At 48.3% G+C, this 16787-nt stretch overlaps 2 long non-coding RNA genes across 2 annotated transcripts; one reads left to right on the forward strand and one right to left on the reverse strand.

Moving 5' to 3' along the window:
• Positions 1–7273: 7273 nt before the first annotated feature.
• On the reverse strand, positions 7274–8292 carry LOC118146133 (uncharacterized). Its single transcript, XR_008475271.2, has 2 exons — positions 8090–8292; positions 7274–7729 (listed from the first exon to the last, which is right to left on the reverse strand). It is a non-coding gene; the product is annotated as an uncharacterized LOC118146133 (long non-coding RNA).
• A 370-nt stretch (positions 8293–8662) lies between these two features.
• Positions 8663–13920, forward strand: LOC118146134 (uncharacterized). The gene is made up of 4 exons (XR_004731588.3): positions 8663–8903; positions 10578–10686; positions 13100–13230; positions 13609–13920. It is a non-coding gene; the product is annotated as an uncharacterized LOC118146134 (long non-coding RNA).
• Positions 13921–16787: the final 2867 nt, after the last annotated feature.

Below are 16787 nucleotides of genomic sequence, written 5' to 3' on the forward strand. Positions count from 1 at the left end.
GATGGCCCTGGCACGTCTCAATTCCTTCCCACTCGGGGACACAAAAGACAAAGCCCCTTCTTTAATTCCAAATTTAAAAATCTCCAGGAGGGGCTCTGGGTGTCCCATGCTGAGTCATATCCTCAGAACATCGCCAAGGGGGCCACCTGCTGGGATGACCCAGGCCTCTTATATCCTCTTGTATTTTATGGGGACTGTCAGTCCTGCAAACACTCATGAGGGCAATGGAGGAGGAGCAGTCGTTTGAAGGTGTCTGTTATGTTGAATAGTCAAAAATGGCGTGTATCTCCTACCAGACCCCACCCACAGCTATTTCGTCTTTGACTACCACCTGCGGATGACTTCCACAGTCTCCAGCTGCCAGATGCCTACTGATGTCTACCTGGTTGGCCCATTGGTCTCCCAGAGTGTCTTTGGTGTCGCCATTGTTCATCAATGGCATCACTGTCCACCAAGTCTCCCAAGCTTCTCCCAGTTCCTTGCCTTTGTGAATGGCGACACCCCTCCCCTCTGTAGGGAGTTGCCGAGTCCCATTGATCTTAGCACTTCAGCATCTTTCCCAGCCATTGTTCTCATCTGCATTGTTCCATTAGTGCCCCCAGCCTAAGCCACTCTCCCAGTCTCGTAGTGGATCTCTCTGCCTCCAAGGCAGATTCAGTCACCAGCCATGGTATCCCATGTAAAAAAATCTATCTTCATTGTGAAACCCTGTCTCTACTAAAAATACAAAAAATTAGCTGGGCACGGTGGTGCGTGCCTGTAAACCCAGCTACTCAGGAGGCTGAGGCAGGAGAATTGCCTGAACCCAGGAGGCGGAGGTTGCAGTGAGCCGAGATCGCGCCATTGCACTCCAGCCTGGGTAACAAGAGCGAAACTCCGTCTCAAAAAAAAAAAAAAAAAAATCTTCATCACAGTTACATGAGTGGGATAGTATTAGCACCACTTTACAAGCTAGGAAAGTGAGCCGCAATAAATTAAGGAGCTTCTGAAGAATGAGAGGTGGTGGAAGGATTTGAACTTGGGTCTCTAATTTTTTTTTTCTTTGAGACAGATTTTCACTCTTATTGCCCAGGTTGGAGTGCAATGGCGCAGCCTCGGCTCACCGAAACCTCCACCTCCTCAGTGCAAGTGATTCTCCTGCCTTAGCCTCCTGAGTGCTGAAATTACAGGCATGTGCCACCATGCCTGGAAAATTTTGTATTTTTAGTAGAGATGGGGTTTCTCCATGTTGGCCAGGCTGATCTCAAACTCCCGGTCTCAGGTGATCTTCCCGCCTCGGCCTCTCAAAGTGCTGGGATTAGAGGCATGAGCCACCATGCCCAGCTGGGTCTCTAATTTTAAGTGTAGCACCTATTCTGGTCCCCCTCCATGCCTTAAAATAGTTGCTGAATGAATTTACGAAAGCTGGCATTATGCCAGTTTTTTCTTTTGCGTCACACAGCTGTTATGAAGCCTTTGCAGTTTACAAATAAGTCTTTAAGCAGTCTCTGGCCTTGCCCAGTGCTCAGAAAGTGAAGGGCTGCTAAGCTCACCCTGGTATCTGGGCTCCTCTGAGAGATTTTGCAGCCCTTGTCTCCCAGTGGGCACCTGAGGGTAGGGGGGAAAAGCCTGTTTCCAAAAAGAGTTCAGCAGAAGAGTCCGAGCCAAACACTTAACACTGAGCCTGGCCCCTGATATTCAGTGAACACTCTGAGAGGCCCTGTGAGTTCATCATGGCTGGAAAGCAGAGCCCTGGGGTCAGCGTGGGGTGGGGCTGAGGGTAAGGGGGCCTGCAGTGTCCGAGCTGTCCCATGGAGGGGGTGCAGTGTGGCCTCTGGGCTGCTTCCCCAGCTGAGGACAACTCTGTCACAGGCTCCCTTCTGTCCACTAATTTACACGTTCATTCTTGGTCTCCCTTTGCTCTCCCCTAAAAAGCTCCAAGTGAGGACCCTGCCTGTTTTCTTCTGCACCAGTGCTAGATACATGAGTAGTTTCTCCAGAAATAATTGTGGAGTAGGTGAATGAATGGATGGACGGATAAAATGGAGGGATGAGGAGAAGAGTTTCTGGTGAAAGTCCTAGAATGAGATATTCTGAATTATTATAGCAGCTAGTTATTCCACTCAAGTGGTAATGGATTTTCTACTAAGTTGACCAATGTGCCTACACAGCAAATCCACAAGGACGGGCTCTGCAAACTCTTATTGACCGCTCCGTGATAAAGGCCCTCCCCACCCCTCCCACAGTTAAACTTCCTGCTACAGAACACTGGGCTGCTCTAATTGACCTTGAATGAGATGGTGTTTACAGCTGCATCTTAGCAGCCATTGATCTTGAATTGATTAAGCCAGCATTTTGCAAAGGAGAACTACAAGAACAGGGACAAAGAGCCCCATGCATTGAGGATTTCATGCCACCCATTCACCCCCTTTGCTTCACACAACTAATGTGTGTGTGCTTTAAAAAAATAAACAAACAATGAATTACTACAAAGAGAGAAGAGAAACCGGGTCCAACTTTCTCTCAGCAGGAGGGCGAATTGGCTGCCCAGGGCCCTGAAAGGGCATTTCCAGCCCTCATTAGTTTTAACGGGAGGAGCCCTGTCCAATTCCCCCAAGAGCAGGCAGCCCATCAGGGCTCGGTGGGTTGGGATTCGACAGCAATTGTAACCTCTTTGGATCGGCTTTTTTTGTGTGTGGCAGTTCCAGCACTTGGCAGGGTCCCCAGAAAGAGCAGGAAACTTGGGTTCTCCTCTTTGCTCTGCCTGGCTGAGCTTGACGGGCAAGATGCTTTGGGGACCTGAGATCACTCATCTGTAAAATGAGGGGTTTGGACAAGAAGAGTGATTTTCAAACCTTTTATTTTTTTGTCCTGGAATCTGTTCTTTCTGAAAGGCCTAACTGGGCCTCCTCTCCTCTTACAGTAAGTTAAAACAAAGTTGGAACAAAGATGGGGTGGGCAGAGGCAGCGTGGTCCCCCATATTCCTCCCACCCTCGGTCTCCAGTTGTCTGAAAGGTGGCTTCACTTTTCAGCTGAGGTGGACCCCTCAGCTCCTGCAGAACATAGTTTACAAACCACTTCGGGATCTTATCCAGCTCTGATTGGAGTTGCTCCCCACCAGGAGACTGCCTGAGGCAGTTAGGAATTGAGCATAGCTGCTACTGATAGGGACTTGACAAATCAGGGCTTATGCAGATTGAGGGGTTATTTATTCATTTGTTTGGTTACAAGAAGTCCAAAGGCAGGAGGTCCGGGGCTGGTACGGCAGCTCCTCAGCGCCACCTGGGAGGAGAGACTCAGGCTCCTTTTGTCTTTCTGTCTCATCATCCTGGATGAGAGAATGATGAGACACAAAGAGAAAAGGAGCCTGAGTCTAGCACTTGACTATCATTCTCAAATTGGGCTCATGGTCCAAATATGGCTGCTATAGCTCCAGACATCACATTCACATTCTAAATAGAAAAAGGAGGAAAGGGAGAAAGGCAGACAGGAACATGGCAATTCAGTCTGCTCCCTTTAAGAAGCTTTTCTGGGTGCACTATTCATGATTCTAGCTGTCATCTCCCTGGCAAGCACTGTGTCACATGACTACCTCTGGCTGCAAGGAAAGGTAGAAAATGTTGTTATTTTAAAACTCGAGTTGTATGGGCATCTAGCATAAAAGAAGGGTTATTGTAATAATGATGAAAAGGATGGAGACTGGGGAAACCCCAGGAAAAAACCCTTCAACAAGCTAGAATCTGTTGAGCACTTACCACGTCCCAGACAACATGCTAAGAACTTGATATGAATGAACTCATATAATTCTTGTAACTGTCCATGAGGTAGACGCTCATTCCCATTTTACAGCTGAGGATGTTGAGACACAGAGAAGTCACGTAATGTGGCAAAGATTCTACAACAAATGAGTGACCAAGCCAGGATTTTAACTCAGACTTTCAGATGTCAGAGCCCAGACCCTTCACCACCAGATGATTCCTTCATTGTGAAGACCATCAAGTAAACGACACCCCAGGCCTTTCAGTGCTATTTCAGCATCTTTTTTTTTTCTTATTTTATTTCATTTTATTTTGAGACAGAGTTTTGCTCTTGTCCCCCAGGCCACAGTGCAATGGTGTGATCTCAGCTCACTGCAACCTCCACCTCCCGGGTTCAAACAATTTTCCTGCCTCAGCCTCTTGAGTAGCTGGGATTACAGGCATGCACTGCCATGCCTGGTTAATTTTTGTATTTTTAGTAGATATGGGGTTTCACCATGTTGGCCAGGCTGGCCTTGAACTCCTGACCTCAAGTGATTTGCCTGCCTTAGCCTCCCAAAGTGCTAGGATTATAGGCGTGAGCCACCACACTTGGCCATCAGCATCTTTAAAAGAAAAGGGATACAGGTAGGGCGTGGTGGTTCATGGCTTTGAGAGGCTGAGGTGGGTGAATCACAAGGTCAGGAGCTTGAGACCAGCTTGGCTAACATGGAGAAACCCCATCTCTACTAAAAAATTAGTCGGTTTTGGTGGCACACGCCTGTACTTCCAGCTACTTGGGAGGCTGAGGCAGGAGAATCACTTGAGCCTGGGAGGTGGAAGTTGCAGGGGGCCAAGCACCCCATATGGAGTGCCAGAGCCTGCACCCCAGTTTCCTTATTGTCTTTCTCCTGGCACTAAGGCGGCAGTGACAGGCCAAATTGTCCATGATGCATTTATCAGGAGGTAAGTGTTTCAAATACTGTTTGGAGGGATTTCAGGAGAAACATTTTCAGGAACTTGACTTGTAGGAATGATTTATGAAGAAAGATGGAAAGAGCTAAATATATGTGGGCTGGCAAGTATGAAAAGAGAATGAAAGGAAGGGAGGAAGGCAGCAAAAATTAAAACACACAGACAGCCTGAGTGTTTGTGTTTTTAATGGCAGGAAAAGGGGGGTGGGCATGACTCAGATCCAGTTGAAAAAGGAAACACAGCCAGCCCTTGGCTCCATTCATCGAATGTGTCTCAGTGCTCACTCTGTCATCAGCTCAGGGATGGGAGGTGGGGGTGGCCTCTGCCTTCACGGTGCTTAGGAGCCAGGTGGCAAGCTCAGTGGAAAGACATATTGTATAGTTAGAGCTCGGTCAAAAACCTGGCCTCCTAAGTGGAAGGAAGCAATATCTACGCTGAGCTATTTATTTATTTTTAAGATGGAGTTTTACTCTTGTGCCCAGGCTGGAGTGCAGTGGCACAATCTCAGCTCATTTACACTTCTGCCTCCAGGGTTCAACTGATTCTCCTGCCTCAGCCTCCCGAGTAGCTGGGACTACAGGCATGCACTACCACACCTGACTAATTTTGTATTTTTAGTAGAGACAGGGTTTCACCATGTTGGTCAGGCTGGTTTGAACTCCTGACCTCAGGTGATCCACTTACCTTGGCCTCCCAAAGGGCTGGGAATACAGGTTTGAGCCACTGTGCCAGGCCCAAGCTTCATAGTTATAAACCACATTGGCAACATTTTCCTCTTTTAATCATCACTTTATTATCCCCATTTGGCAGGTGAGAAAGTGAAGGCAGAGCCAGCTTAAGTGACTTCAGGTTCAATGACATCACACAGCCCCAGTCAGTGACAGATCCAGGAACAGGAAAAGCAGTGTTTCCACTGCTTGTAAATTTTCAAAAGCAACACCTTCATTTGGCACAGAAGCTGACACAACAGGCACACAATAAATGCCATCTCTGTTTATTTCACGGAGCATATAACTAAATCCATGGATAAAACCCACTGTGGATCAGGATTTTTCTGAAGGGAAATTCACCTTAAATTTCAGTTTGTTCATCAGGAGAAAGACTTAACAGTATTACAAGAAACTGGAAACGTAGTCTTCTAAGAGCAAGGAGTGATATAAACTAAATTCTCATGAACCAACATGGAATGAGACAGCTACTAATCTGGGATTTTATTTTCTAATCAGACTCTTGTTCGGCATGAGGCGGCCTTTCTGGAGTGTTGGTTACAGTCTATATCATGATTTGTGTATGAGATTTCATTGAGCTCTATTAGCTATATCCTTTTTTTTGGACATATACTAAAAATTTCTTTTAAAAAAGCAACATCTGGCTGGGCATGGTGGCTCATGCTTGTAATCCCAGCCCTTCGGGAGGCTGAAGTGGGAAGATCTCCTGAGGTCAGGAGTTTGAGATCAGCCTGGCCAACATGGTGAAACCTGTCTCTACTAAAAACACAGAATTAGCCGGCATGGTGGTGCATGCCTATAATCCTAGCTAGTCAGGAGGCTGAGGCAGGAGAATCACTTGAAATGAGGAGGTTGAGGTTGCAGTAAACCAAGATCAAGCCATTGCACTCCAGCCTGGGCAACAAGAGTGAAACTCCATCTCAAACAAATCAAATTTAAAAAATTAAAAAGCGACATATTCAGCAATTTAAGGTCCTATATCACCATATTGGTTAAGACTATGGTGTGGCAGGGACTACCAGGGTTCTCCCAATTTCACTCTCCTTTTCACATACCCAGTTGGAATAAAAATGACATCTTCTAGCTTCTCCCACAACTGGGTGTGGCCTTGTGATAAGTTCTAGCCAATAGGATTTAAGGAAAGCATAGTGTACACCTTTCAATAAGTTACCTTAAGGCAGGTGACATGCCCTTCTTCCCTTCATTTCTCTTTTTTGCCGACTTGAAGTAGATGAGATGGGTGGAGCGGCAGCTCCCTTGGTCCAGGAGGTGGAAATGATGCTGTGGGTGGCGGCTCATGGACAGCTGGTCCTGGAGACTGTGGAGCTCCCACAGCAGCCCTAAAGTGCTTCCCTCCAGCTCTCTCTTACAAGGCTCAATAAACTTCTAGCTCGCTTGAGTAACTGTTTTGGGTTTTCTGTTATTTGTAGTCAAACTTAATACATATGATAGGCACAAGATTCAGTTGATTTTGAGGAGGCGGAAGAGAATGGATCTGCTTCCACCTCGTTGGTAAATGCTCTGTTTCTTAAGCTGAATGGTGGGCATACAGCTATGAATTATGTTATATTTTATACCGCTTTTGCATATCTAAGAATCGCTTATTAGATCTTTTAAAAAGGCAATAGTAGAAACAGTGTCAGAGGAAGACCATGAATAGTACAGAAAAGAGTCAAATAGTGGCAACTTGTGGCTTTACTCAGGCTCTGCCCCCAGACTGGATTTGAAGTGAGGGTATGAATGCAGCCTCTGAATAAGCCCCATGGACAGAAGAAACAAGACATGAAAGGGCAAGGGTAGGTGTATTAGTCTGTTTTCATGCTGTTGATCAAGACATACCCAAGACTGGGAAATTTACCAAAGAAAGAGGTTTAATTGGACTAACAGTTTCACATGGGTGGGGGAGCCTCACAGTCATGGCAGAAGGCAAGGAGGAGCAAGTCATGTCTTACATGGATGGCAGCAGGCAAAGAGAGAGCTTATACAGGGGGACTCCCCCTTATAATAACTATAGATCTTATGACACTTACTATCATAAGAATAGCACAAGAAAGACCTCACCCCATGATTCAATTACCTCCTACCTGGTCCTTCCCACAACACATGAGAATTCAAGATGAGATTTTGGTGGGGACAGAGCTGAGCCATACCAGTGGGTTCAGGCTGCAGGTACCAAAGCCGGGGTTTGGAAGCAAGAAGGGACATGGAAAAAACCCAAGGACTGGGCACGACTTCTTCCTCCACCTGTCTTGACCCAGGATGTTCTGGCTGCAGGCAAGTCCTGGAAGGCTCTTTTGATCTGCCAATCCCTACCTTTATTTTAAGGGAAAAACAGTATTTCAGAGAGCACATTTTCATTGCAACCAGGTCAGCCAGATGTGATTAAAGGAAAACATGGACATACTGACTTCCTGGGCTCTAAACCTACCCCTCAGAGCCAGCCATAGTGAGCAGTAAAGCAAGTAAAGCCAAATTAAAGGCTGGAACCCTAGGGGGACGAGGCAGACATTTCCAGCCACTGGTGTCCTCTGCTGGGATCAGCCTTAGATGCCAGAGGCTGCACTGGCTGGGGAAAGGGCTTCAGCTGTAGTACTAGGGGAAGTATTAGGAACTCCTTGAATTTGTGACTTTGCTCACCTCTGGGATCAGGACATTTCAGGGAGTCAGACCTACCTCTTGCCTTGCCAATCAAGATTCCTCCCTGGGGCGGGGGCTATGACTGGGGCTCAGGCTGCTGTGGAACACATAGTCCTTGATTCCTGAACAGAATGGGGGTTCTATTCAGCAAGAAAGAGCATAGCAGCATGGAACGCGGAAGGGGATGGCTGTGGGGTAGGCAGCCAGCAACAACTGCCAGCCCTAGCTCTCCCTGCTCAGGGAGGCAGGAGTTCTGTGAAGTCAGCACAGTTAGAAAACTTCTTTCCTGCTTATTGTGATGGCTTCGATGATGCAATGACTAGCCAAGGTCCCACAGAAAAGGAGAAAGTGAGAGAGGGAGACAATGGCGCCTCAGCCTCTGTGTTCTCAAAGTACGGTCTCTGAGCATCTTGGCACCTTGAAAATGCCAATCCTTGAGCTCTACACTGACCTACAGAGCTGGCACATCAGGAGGTGAGACCTGAGATTGGCATTTAACAAACACAAGTGATTCTTAAATGCCCTTGAGCCTAAGAACAATGGAATTAGATGCAACAGAAAAGAAGCAAAGTGCTCAGAGTTTTCCATTTTTCCAGGAGGGTGAATTTAGTTTTCTTGTCATTTTCTTTTGGATCCTAGTGATTTGGGAAGATGGAAAGTGCTGCCCTCAAAGCTGGCTCATGGAGCTAAAAAGAAGTGACTCTGAAAATGAGTGTTCTGTTGCCCATGGAGCTGCCTGGAGGTGTCCTCACTGGAGGAGTCCTCAGCAAGGCCCTGAATTGCCACCTGGAGAAGCTGCATGTGCTGGGCCGAGAGAGGTGGCCTGGGACTCGCAGACTGTGGAAGGTGCAAGGCTGGTGTCTGGGGTCACTGTGTGACTCTCTGCATAAGTGCCCGAGTGTGCCTGTGTGTGTAGATGTTTGTGTGTGTGGAAGGGTGTGGGGTGGTCCTTTAAAGTTCTCTTGCAATACTGGAAGAAATATTAATTGGTCTCTACTTTTTGATAAGTGAATTTTTACCCTGGAAAAAGTGGCATGGAGACAGGCAGCTGAACACAGTGACTTGCCAGGCCAGGCCTCCTCCAGTCACTGCATTCCAGCCTCGGAGCCACAGCCTCCCCTCTGGTTTGTGCTGCATGAGTGATGAGTCTGCTCATGTCCTGTCCCTGAGTCCCGGGCTCTCCCCAGGCCAGAACACCCGCAAGTCCTCTGGAACCTGCTCCCCTGAGTACTCCGGGTAGCTGCTCATCTGCCTGCCCCTCTGCTCTGCCACACAGAATACCCTGTGGTTTCCCAAATGTGCGTCGTGCCTCTGGGCCACTGCTGGCACCACTTATTTACCCTGAACTCATCTTCCAGTTCTTAAAATGAAGACGTCTACTCAGGAATCCAGTCCTGGCCCTTTACCCCATGCAGGGACACCCACTCCCCCCTTTGGGCCCCAGCTGCACCCATGAAGACTTCTGTAAACCCAAAAGTGACTAATGTAGGTGTCTCAATCAGTTAGAGATTTATTTAGCCAAGATTAAGGACCCACAGAGGGGTGGGGGTGGGGACACAAATCACAGGAGCATCTGTGACCTGTGATTTTTGGGAACTTAATATTTAAAGGAGAAAGAACAAGCAGGAGAGGGTGGGGAAAGGAGGGAAGGTGGGTAGTGGGGCAGACAGATACTCTTGTGAGGCTCTAATGAGCCTCAGTAAATCTACATTTTACATGTGAAAAGAGAAAGTAGAGGAAAAAGTCAATTATGCCTTGTCTTGGGCTCAATAAATCTACATTTTACATAAGATAAAGTAAATATGGGCAGGGCATGGTGACTCACGCCTGCAATCCCAGAACTTTGGGAAACCAAGGCAGGTGGATCATCTGAGGTCAGGAGTTCCAGACCAGCCTGGCCAACATGGTGAAAGGAGTTCCTGTCTCTACTAAAAATATACCAGTAAAAATAGCCAGGCATGTGCCACTACACCTGGCTAATTTTTCTATTTTTAGGAACTCCTGTCTCTACTAAAAATAGAAAAATTAGCCAGGTGTAGTGGCACATGCCTGTAATCCCAACTACTTGGGAGGCTGAGGCAGAGAATCACTTGAACCCAGGAGGCAGAGGTTGCAGTGAGCCGAGATCACTCCACTGCACTCCAGCCTGGGCAACAGAGTGAGACAGTCTTAAACAAATAAATAAATAAATAGTCAACATGTGAGAGTAGGGAGTAGAGGAAACAAGGCTATGACTCCAGGTTGTGAAATTACAGCTATCTGTTTGGGAAGAAAAGGAAGGCAGTGTTGGTGACTCCATTCTCAAGCTTAACTTTCCCTTTGGCACAGTTGAGTTTGAGGTGCCAAATCCCTGCAGTGGCAGCCCTTTATTTTGGGGCTCCAGGGATGTGTCTCCCCTGGCCCTGAAGAGCCCTTTGAGTAAAGGGCTTATCTCTGTATTCCTTGAGCCTTCTGAGCAGCAGGATCCCATTCAGAGTTTGCCGACTGACTGAATGATGTTTTCCCTGGACATTTGTTTAGAGCCAGAGCTGAAATGTCTGTGTTGTGGGAGAGTCCCTCCACCTTTCTGGGGGCCAAAGCCCAGAGGAAGCGAATCCTCCCAATCCCCACCATCATCTGATTCCAACAGGTAAAAACAAGCCAACCTATGCTAGGCACAGAGCCCTCTAAGAAGTGGGAGTAGCTCCCAGAGCAGCGGCTTAGCTCTGCTGGGAGGGCTGAGGGCAGCCTTGTCCTGGGGAGGGTCTGGAAACAATTCAGGAGGGGAGGAGCTGGGAGGGAGCAGGAGGAAAGGGGATGCCATAGGAAACCAAGGGGACAAAGGCTTCACCATGCAGCATCTTCTCATTTAATGTTCATGAAAACCTTCAGCAGATGTCACTCTTCTCCCCAGGTCACAGTAAGCAGTGGGAGAACTTGCCTGTGGTTCCACAGCAGGAAAAGGATGCCTGGCATGGGCTAGTCTCTTTGTTTTTGAATAAGTAGAAGGTTGGGCTGGGGAATGCTGTGACCACTTCTGAATGCCAGCTTGAAAGGGAAGCTTCTCACCTGTGTGGGGAGATAGGTCCACGTGAGCAGGAGGGCGCTCCGTGGGGTCACCTCCAGGCTGGACCAGTCAAGACTCCTGGGCACCACCCCAAGCTTGCCTTCCTGAGTACCAGCCAGCTTGGGGTCAGCAGACAAGTCACCCAGGGCACAGAGGCCAGCTAGGCGGGGAGAAGAATAGCCGGCTGATTTATGAGTTCATTATATGTAGATAAGCTAGAAGGAGCCACCTGTCTCCCCCTGGTCCCTAAGCCCTGCTGGCAGCTCTGGGTGGAGAAGGTGCTGCCATGTCACCCTCCGTTCCCTCACTCTGATGGCTATTGGCTCAGGTCCATTGAGCAGCAGAAAGGAGGCCAAAGTAATTATGGCAAAAGGGTCCTAAATGAGGTCACTTTTCAAAGTCTAGGACATGTGGGTTTCAATAACTTCCTTTATGCCCCAGCTTCCTTCTGGAAGCCCTGTGGCAAATGCCGAACAGAAACAGCCTGGGCACTGTGTTGCACACATATCCCCAGGCCCAGCTTTAGATGTCCCGAATCAACTCCTCAGGGCTGGCCCCCCACCCCTCTGGCTGACTGAGGACACAAAGCCAATTCCAGGTTTTAAGGGCTGGGGCTGCAACTGCCAGGGCCTCTCAGAGAGAAGCCTCACTTACAGAACCACCCTCTGGGCTCCTCCCCCCAGAAGATGTGTGTTTTTCCATGAGCAGCTGGGTTCTGGTTCCTCCCTCTCTGATGGTGGTTCTGGTCACTGCCCGTCCCTCCCTGGGGCAGGGCAGCCTGATATGACGTCATTGAGGCAGGTTTGTTGGAATCGTAAGATTCCCCTGGATCCTGGAGTTTGGAAAGAAGAGAGGGAGGAGGTGAGAGGGCGGGAGGACAGGAGGATAGCCTGGGAATGTGTCTGCAGAGGAAACTCCTGGTCTGCGGGGCTTCCTGGGGGAAGGGAGACTCCCGTCCACCCTGCCCATCCCGCCTGCGTTTCCTGAGCTGACAGGGTTTAGGGCTTGTTCTGCCCCTAGCTGCCCATTACCACCTTGCCTGACTCTGCTCATCACACCCTGACCCCTGCCTTCTCCCCTCCCAGCAGCACATGGACCCCCAACTCTACCTTCATGGAACTCCCTTTCCTAACACCTGGCACGAGCACAACCTAATGAAATGCTCACAGTATCTCTTCAAGATTAGTAGCTTTCTCTTCATTCATTTTGCAGATGGGTAAGCTGAGGCTTAGAAAGTTACGATGTTTAAGGCCATGTTGGCTACTAACAGTTTAGACTGGATTGGAACCCTGTTTTTCTGCCTCATGTTCTTAACCTTGACACCTCCCATCAACTCTTTTGACCTATTTTGACTAAAAGAGAATGTTTCAATGACCAAGATTTGTTTGATTTGACCTCGAACGGCTGTAGTAACACAGAACATTTGGCTGAGTGCCTGGCACAGATAGAGTAAGCATGAAATGATTGTCAGCTATTAGAGTAATGAAAACAACTAATGGTATAATAGGAACAACTTCCAGTAGGGTCCTGATGTTGACACAGGGAAGTCTGTCCTCCTCTGCATGGTGGAGCTCTGTGTAGAGGGAAGCCGAGGTCCTCAGGTAGGGCTCTCCTTCCTTCTAGTCACCTTCCGGGGCCATCTCTCTACCTCTGTCAGTGATAACTAGTTAGGTAGTAGTCATGACTCATCCCCACGGCGTTAGAGCAGTTTCAAACTGTTTTCATGGCCTCTGTCTTATGTAATCCTCACTACAAGCCTGTGAGGTGGGAGAGTAATAGCATTTTGTTCCCTGTTCATGGATGGGGAAATTGAAGCCCAGATGGGATAAGTGACTGTCCCAATGTCACACAGCTGATTTGAAGCTGAGCTGGGACAAGTAATGCAAATCCTCCCCCATCTTTGTCCAAATGGGAGATGTTTATGTAGAGAGGCACAGGCTTTTAGAGTAGGGAAGACCCTCTGGGGATTACCTCATCCAAATCCTTCTCTGTGCAGATGAGTGAGCTGGAGAGCAGAGAGCTTCATGACGAGTCCAAGTTCAAGGAGCTGGCTGGGGGAGAATGCCCGGGAGGGCTTTCCTTCTACTGCTGGTGGTGTGCTATGAACAAGGACACGCAACAGCAGAGGTGAGGCTTATCCACACATCTCTCTCAACTACTGACACAACAAAGCACAGAGCTCTTTAGTTCGGCTGCTAAAGGCTGCAAAAGGAAACATGATATAAAACATGAGGCCAGGCACAGTGGCTCATGCCTGTAATCCCAGTACTTTGGGAGGCTGAGGCAGGAGGACCACTTGAGCCCAGGAGTTTGAGGCTAGCTTGGGCAACATGGTGAAACCTCATCTCTACTAAAAAAAAAAACCAACCAAACACAAATTAGTCTGGCATGATGGCACGTGCCTGTAGTCTCTGCTACTTGGGAGGCTGAGGCAGGAAGACTGCTTGAGCCTGGGAGGCAAAGGTTGCTGTGAGCTAAGATTGTGCTGCTGCATTCTACTCACAGAAATCCCACAGAGCAAACCGACAACACACATGAGCACATGAGCATGCTAGAAAATGTAGAAGAAGCTGCATTCCTGGAGAGGAGACGTTTTGAAATCTCTGCTCTTCTCAGCTAAGTGACCAGGGGTAAATGACTTCATCCCATGGAGTCTTCTGGAAATAACAATGCCCAGCTCACCTAGTCATTTAAAAGACTTCACTTAGTTCAAGCTTGGGCCATAGTAAGCACTCAGTGAGTGAAGCTATTATTAATGCTGGTTAGTGTTACTATTGATATACATATTTTTGTCTCTTCCAAGAATCCTGCAGTGTGCTGAGCCCAGAGAGGGCAGGAACTGTCTCTCTCTCGCTCGTCTCTGCATCTCTGGTGCCCACACATTGCCTGGCACAAAGCTGGTATTTGGTAAAGGTCTGTTGGGTTGAACTCAAGACCTGCTATTCTTCATTGTTTTGTGTCACGTTGCACTTTTCCAAATCCTCTGAGTACAGTATTCCATGTGGCCCTGCCAGATGCCTCGGGGGCAGGCAGGACAAATGGTGTTGTCATTCCCATTTTATAGCTAAGGAAAATTCAGGCTTGGAGAGCTGATGCTTCCTGCCCAAGTCACAGGACTGAGCTGAGATGGGATCAGTCTCTTTGGATTCTTGGTTATGTGGCCAATCTGTGTAAATACCACCACTGGGAGGAAGATTCCCCAGAGAGACTGTCCCCATCATTAAATCCCAGGGCTTCTTGCTCATGGATTCAAAAAGGGCTTCAGAGATTGCCTGAGTGAAATTCTTCAGGTCACACTGATCTTGGCCCTTCTTCCTACACAGGCTCAGCCCTGATGTTGAAACTGTGGTAGAGCTGGGTGCTCCCAGCCCAGCAGAAAGGACCTGGGGAGCTATGCAGGTTTCAGGCAGGGGCTACCTAGGACCCTCGAAGGAGCTGGAAGCAAGAGGCCTTGCCAGGCCACAGAAGACACCCAGGTTCTACATCCAGGCCCAGCTGACAGCTTCACTGACAGGTTTATTATCAAGTTTTATGACTTTCAGGCTTAGTCACTGCTTAAGACAGCCTGCCCAGAAACAAATGCATAGCAAAGCCGTGAGCCAGATGCTGACACTGGGAAAGGCGCACCCTGCCCTGGGCAGAGCTGGCTCTTGGGGCCAAGTCCGGGGAGACAGCAAGGCTGTGGCCAGTTGAGATGTATTTTGGTGATCCACACTGTTGTCCTTTATTTTCCTCAAGTCTCCACTACCGAGTTTGTGGGGTGTAGGAAGCAGAGGCTGTCTGCCTGCAGAGACAGCCTGACACTTAGCAAGGGTATCTGATCCCCTGTCCCCCAGGCCTTCCTTGAGAACTCAGCCTCTGACATAATGGCTCATGCCCTCCCCTGGCTTTCAGGTTGTAAGTGAAAGATGCAAGCCCAAAGCTTGACCCAAAGCCCTTTCACCTCAGATTCCAATTCCCATTGTTCCCCCACCCACCTGCTCTCCCTGCATGTGGCCTCTTTTAAAGCCATAGCTTCCCCAGAATCTCTCTAGCCTTGACACAGCACTGTGGTTCTTTCTTCCTGGGGCTGCAGCAGGCCTGGAGGGAGTGGCAACAGCCCCCCTGCCCAGCTGTTTGTGGCAGAGCCCAGGGGCAGGGGTGGGGCAGGGCAACGAGGAGCCCTAACTGTGGGGCAGCCCCTCCTGCTGGCTGAGGCTGCAAGGACCTGGGGACCCACTTCCTGCTGGTTGGTCCCTCCTCTGGCTCATTAAGGGCCCCTACTCAGGCTGGAGAAGAAATGAGGAGCCCAGTTAACTGGAGACTGGCTCTGGGCTGATGAACCTCAAAAATCCCCTCACTGGTCTCCTGCTGGAGTGAGAGCTGCACTCTGGCCCCTTGAACGGAAGAATGAGAATCATTTCCCCTTTTTCTTTTGGGGATGTTTACCTTCTCAAATAAATATAAACCATTTCCTTCATTCTCTTTCCCAACATATGCTGACATTTTATTCTGAAAGTGACTCTTGCTCTCTAGCTAATTCTAATACAGTGAGATCTACCGTAATGCTATTAAATGGAGAATAAAAATGAACACACGTGAAATGTGAGGTGGCACCCTTGAGAAGTTTCACGGATGACTGGGCGAACCTTGTAGCTGGGCAGCTCTGGGCTCTAGAGGTCTGTTGTCAACTGTATCGCATCCAAAGTTACATCATCACAGGTATGCATCAGTTCGGGGTTTTGTGGGAGCAGCACCAATACTTGCATTTTGGACTTTAGCCCCAGAAAGTCCTAGATGTAAATCCCAATTCTGTCACTTACTGATTTTATGACACAAACCTATGTAGAAACCTCAATTCTGTTTTATTTTTATCTGTAAAACGAGAGAAATAATACTTGCCTCTTGGAGTTGTGAGGTTTGAAAGTGTATCAGCTAGTTATTTCTGTGTAAAAACCAGTCATCGCCTTTCAGAGGCATACAGCAATGGGTATTTATTGTGCATGTTTCCGAGGGTTGGCTAGGACCAAGTCTGCTTCCAGCAGAAGGTCTGGCTGACTCAGGTCTGCCCCACAAATCTCACTGTGAGACAGGGCAAGGTGGCAGCAGCTGCATGGGGGAAATCTCTTCTTATAGCAAAGGCAAGACAAAAGAAGAGGGCAAACTCCACTGCTCAAGCACATTTCCAGCCTCTGCTTGTGTCTTATTTAGTCACTTCCCATTGGCTAAAGCAAGTCACATGACTAAGCCCAAAACCAGGGATAGGGAAGTACACTCTGACCATAGTTAAGCCACAAGCAAGAGGATGGATGCAGGGAGGAGTAAGGGATCAGGACTAATAATTCAATCAACCACAGATGCCTCATTCAAAGCATGTCAGCTTCTGGAATGTGGTAGGTGCTTAGGAAATGGCAACTGTGATCACTGCAGGACTCCTTACAGTTTGTGTAAAGCCACACGTCTCAGCCTAATTCTTGGTAAGTAGCAAAGTCAGGAATGGAATCTGGGCCTCAAAGCATTTTGCTGTCATTCAGCATTTTCTAAATGGTCTCATCACCAACTTCTCATGTGTGACTTGTCACAACCTCACACACGGATGGAAGGAGGGAGGTTTGAAAGTGAGGGGTAGAAGTGAGAAGTTTGGGCTGTGGTGGCTCAAGGTACATCTAAGACATGTAGACAGAACGTTGAAGGGGAAATTGATG

This window comes from Callithrix jacchus, chromosome 12 (assembly GCF_049354715.1).
Source record: "Callithrix jacchus isolate 240 chromosome 12, calJac240_pri, whole genome shotgun sequence".
Lineage (NCBI taxonomy): Eukaryota > Metazoa > Chordata > Mammalia > Primates > Cebidae > Callithrix > Callithrix jacchus.